The sequence below is a fragment of the Mesocricetus auratus genome, unplaced genomic scaffold (assembly GCF_017639785.1).
Source record: "Mesocricetus auratus isolate SY011 unplaced genomic scaffold, BCM_Maur_2.0 contig_9518_pilon_obj, whole genome shotgun sequence".
NCBI classification, from domain to species: domain Eukaryota; kingdom Metazoa; phylum Chordata; class Mammalia; order Rodentia; family Cricetidae; genus Mesocricetus; species Mesocricetus auratus.
The window spans coordinates 8,949-13,750 of NW_024431517.1; the positions used below are offsets into that span (position 1 = coordinate 8,949).

The following is a 4,802-nucleotide window of genomic DNA, read 5'->3' on the forward strand; positions in this document are numbered from 1 at the left end:
GAATTAATATACTTTATGTCACAACAGGACGTAATGTTGGTTGTGACCCTGTAATGCTTCCTTGAGCAGCAGAAAGTATTGTTTACTCACCTATGAACACTTGATTTTTGACAAAGTAGCTAAAACTATACAATGGAAAAAAGAAAGCATCTTCAACAAATTGTGCTGGCATAACTGGGTACTCATATGTAGAAGACTGCAGATACATCCATGTTTATTGCCTTGTACAAAACTTAAGTCCAAATGGATCAAACATCTCAACATAAATCCAGCCACACTGAAACATTTAGAAGAGAAAGTGGGAGTGCTCGCTTCGGCAGCACATATACTAAAATTGGAACGATACAGAGAAGATTAGCATGGCCCCTGCGCAAGGATGACATGCAAATTCGTGAAGCGTTCCATATTTTTGAACTTAAATCTCATCTAAAGCCCCACACAGATATAGTGGGAGATTTCAACACACCACTCTCACCACTAGACAAGAATACCAGACAGAAACTCAACAAAGAAGCAAAGGGTCTAATAGAAGTAATGACCCAACTGGGATTAACAGATATCTATAGAACATTTCATCCACATAAAAAAGAATATACCTTCTTCTCACCACCACATGGAACCTTCTGAAAAATCGACCACATACTTGGCAACATATCAAACCTCAGCAGCTACAAAAAATTGGAATAACTCCATGCATCTTATCAGACCACCATGCCTTAAAATTAGAATTCAACAACAACACAAATTGCAGAAAACCTACAACCTCATGGAAATTGAATAATGCTCAACTGCACCATCCCTGGGTCAAAGAGGAAATAAAAAAGAAATTAAAGACTTCCTCGAATTCAATGAGAATGAAGACACAACATACCCAAACCTATGGGACACTTTGAAAGCAGTGCTACGGGGAAGTTCATAGCACTAAGTGCTCACATGAAGAAACAGGAAAACAGTTATACCAGAGAATTAACATCACAGCTAAAAGCTCTAGAACACAAAGAAGCAAACTCCCCCAGGAGGAGTAGACGCCAGGAAATAATCAAATTGAGGGCTGAAATCAACAAAGTAGAAACCAGGAAAACAATACAAAGAATCAATGCAACGAAGAGTTGGTTCTTTGAGAAAATCAACAAGATAGACAAACCTTTGTCCAAACTTACCAAACAGCAGAGAGTGAACACGCAAATTAACAAAATCAGAAATGAAAAGGGGGACATAACAACAGACTCTGAGGAAATCCAGAGAATCATTAGGTCATACTTTGAAAACCTGTACTCCACAAAATTCGAAAATTTAAAGGAAATGGATGACTTCCTGGACAGCTATCATTTGCCAAAACTAAATCAAGAACAGATAAGCAATTTAAATAGACCTATAACCCCTATGGAAATAGAAGCTGTCATCAAAAGTCTCCCAACCAAAAAAAGTCCAGGTCCAGATGGCCTCAGTGCAGAATTCTACCACAAATTCAAAGAACAGCTTATACCAATTCTTCTCAAAGTGTTCCACACAATAGAAGCAGAAGGGTCTTTGCCAAACTCTTTCTATGAGGCTTCAATAACCTTGATCCCCAAGCCACACAAAGATACAACCAAGAAAGAGAACTTCAGACCAATATCCCTCATGAACATTGATGCAAAAATACTCAATAAAATACTGGCAAATCGGATCCAAGAACACATCAAAACAATCATTCACCACGATCAAGTAGGTTTCATCCCAGGGATGCAGGGATGGTTCAACATACGAAAATCCATCAACGTAATCCACCATATAAACAAGCTGAAAAACAAAAATCACATGATCATCTCACTAGATGCTGAAAAAGCCTTTGACAAAATCCAACACCCCTTCATGATAAAGGTCTTGGAGAGATCTGGGATAACAGGGACATACTTAAACATAATAAAAGCCATATACAGTAAACCAACAGCCAACATCAAACTAAATGGACAGAAACTCAACGCAATTCCTCTAAAATCAGGAACAAAACAAGGCTGTCCACTCTCTCCATACCTTTTCAACATGGTACTTGAAGTTCTAGCTATTGCCATACGACAACAAAGGGGGATCAAGGGGATACAAATTGGGAAGGAAGAGGTCAAACTTTCACTGTTTGCAGACGATATGATAGTTTACATCAATGACCCAAAGAACTCTACCAGGGAACTCTTACAGCTGATTAACACCTTCAGCAAAGTGGCAGGTTACAAGATCAACTCAAGAAAGTCAGTAGCCCTACTATATACAGATGATAAAAGGGCTGAAAGAGAAATCAGAGAAACATCACCCTTTACAATTGCCACAAACAACATAAAATACCTTGGGGTAACGCTAACCAAACAAGTGAAAGACCTGTATCGTAAGAACTTTGAATCTTTAAAGAAAGAAATTAAAGAAGCCCTCAGAAAATGGAAAGATCTCCCATGCTCTTGGATAGGTAGGATCAATGTAGTAAAAATGGCAATCCTGCCAAAAGCAATCTACAGATTCAATGCTATCCCCATTAAAATCCCAGCACAATTCTTCACAGACCTTGAAAGAACAATAATCAATTTTGTATGGAAAAACAAAAGACCCAGGATAGCCAAAACAACCCTGTTCAACAAGGCAACGTCCGGAGGCATCACTATCCCTGACCTCAAGCTCTATTATAGAGCTATAGTCCTGAAAACAGCTTGGTATTGGCACAAAAATAGACAGGCAGACCAATGGAATCGAATTGAAAATCCGGGTATTAACCCACACACGTACGAACATCTGATCTTTGACAAAGAAGCTAAAAATATACAATGGAATAAAGAAAGCATCTTCAACAAATGGTGCTGGCATAATTGGAGACTGGCATGTAGAAGAATGCGGATCGATCCATGTTTATCGCCATGCACAAAACTTAAGTCCAAATGGATCAAAGACCTCAACATAAATCCAGCCACACTGAACCTCTTAGAAGAGAAAGTGGGTGGTACCCTTGAACGAATTGGTACAGGAGACAGCTTCCTGAACATAACACCAGTAGCACAGACAGTGAGATCAACAATTAATAAATGGGACCTACTGAAACTGAGAAGCTTCTGTAAGGCAAAGGACACAGTCAGCAAGACAAAAAGGCAGCCCACAGAATGGGAAAAATATTCACTAATCCCACATCTGACAGAGGGTTGATCTCCAAAATTTACAAAGAACTCAAGAAGCAAGTCTCCAAAACAGCAAAGGACCCAATTAAGAAGTGGGCTGCAGAACTAAATAGAGAGTTTTCAATAGAGGAGTCTAAAATGGCTGAGAGGCACTTGAGAAAGTGCTCAACATCCTTAGCCATCCGGGAAATGCAAATCAAAGCAACTCTGAGATACCATCTCACTCCTGTCAGAATGGCTAAAATCAAAAACACCAATGACAATTTATGCTGGAGAGGATGTGGTGAAAGGGGGACACTCCTCCATTGCTGGTGGGAGTGCCAACTGGTTCAGCCACTTTGGAAAGCAGTATGGAGATTCCTCAGAAAAATGGGAATAAACCTACCACAAGACCCAGCAACTGCACTCTTAGGCATATATCCAAAAGATGCCCATTCATATAACAAAGATGTCTGTTCCACTATGTTCATAGCAGCTTTATTTGTAATAGCCAGAACTTGGAAGCAACCTAGATGTCCCTCACCCGAAGAATGGATAGAGAAAATGTGGTACATCTACACAATGGAGTACTATTCAGCAGAAAAAATAATGGAATCATGAGATTCGCAGGCAAATGGATGACACTAGAAGAAACCATCCTGAGTGAGGTAACCCAGTCACAAAAAGAGAAACATGGCATGTACTCTCTCATATATGGATTTTAGACATAGATCTGGGGAGTGCCAGCCTACAATCCTATGGCCAGAGAGTCTGGGAAACAGAAACTTCATTTACTGGCTGGTTAAGTACTGAGCTGAACTCAAGAAAGCCAGTATCAGAGAGGGAGGACTGATGATCAAAGGGATTAAGACTGGGCTGGTTGAACCCCCAGAAACAGCTGACCAGACAAAGGTTAACTCTTGAATCCCAGGCATCAGCCTGGGAATCCAGCATGGGACTGATCAAGACCCCCTGAATCTGGGTGTCAGTGAGGAGGCCTAGGTAATCTATTGAGCCTTGGACAGCAGATCAGTACCCATCCCAAGTATACACACGGTCTCTGGACTCCCATAGAACAATGTGAGGTGCACTCTCACCCTGACCTCTTAGGGAAGGGTCTAGGCCATGCCCTATATGAAATGACAGACTATGGACACCCCTATGGAGGGCCTCACCCTCCCTGGGGGAATGAGGGGATAACAGGGGGGGGATGGGGGAGGGCACGGGAGGAGGGAAGGGAAAGGGAGAAGGACCTCGTACTGACTTGTGAAGCAACCTTGTTTCTTATCTAAATTTAAAATGGAAAAAAAATATTAAAAAAAAAAGAAGAGAAAGTGGGAGATACTCTTCAACGAGTTGGTACAGGAGACCACTTCCTAAACATAACACCAGTGGCACAGACACTGAGATCGACAATTAACAAATGTGACCTCATCAAACTAAAATGCTTCTATAAGGCAAAGGACACAGTCAACAAGACAAAAAGGCATTCCACAGAATGGGAAAAGATATTAATTGACCCCACATCTGACAGAGGGCTAATCCCCAAAGAACTCAAGAAGCAAGTCTCCAAATCACCAAAGGATCCAATTAAAAGTGGGGTACAGAACTAAACAGAGAATTCTCAATAGAGGGGGCTAAAATGGTCAAGAGACATTTAAGAAAGTGCTCAACATCCTTAGCCAT

The 4,802-nt window shown here is 40.8% G+C and overlaps 1 non-coding gene across 1 annotated transcript; it reads left to right on the forward strand.

Moving 5' to 3' along the window:
* Positions 1-304: 304 nt before the first annotated feature.
* Positions 305-411, forward strand: LOC121138227. Its single transcript, XR_005875372.1, has one exon. It is a non-coding gene; the product is annotated as a U6 spliceosomal RNA (small nuclear RNA).
* Positions 412-4,802: the final 4,391 nt, after the last annotated feature.